This window comes from Penaeus monodon, chromosome 20, assembly GCF_015228065.2.
Source record: "Penaeus monodon isolate SGIC_2016 chromosome 20, NSTDA_Pmon_1, whole genome shotgun sequence".
In the NCBI taxonomy this organism is placed as follows: Eukaryota; Metazoa; Arthropoda; class Malacostraca; order Decapoda; family Penaeidae; genus Penaeus; species Penaeus monodon.
The window spans coordinates 20,911,650-20,911,916 of NC_051405.1; positions in this window are offsets into that span (position 1 = coordinate 20,911,650).

The following is a 267-nucleotide window of genomic DNA, read 5'->3' on the forward strand; positions in this document are numbered from 1 at the left end:
GCCCACAAACTGGGGCACTCCTGCGAATCAGAAACCACACTAACCCTGGGGAGAGCCCCCTCGACTCCACCTGATTGCCTTTTTTCCCTACCCAGGGTTTCTGCTTCCCAAGAAGACTCCCACCTGATTGTCATGTACTTAGTCTCTGTGTGGCATTTACCGTGATCCATTTTCCTTATTTCTGACTTTATTCTCTGCTTGTGCAGATTATTTGATATGTTAGGAGTGCAGTTTTTTTCCACTATGACAATGTCTGTATATCTTAAT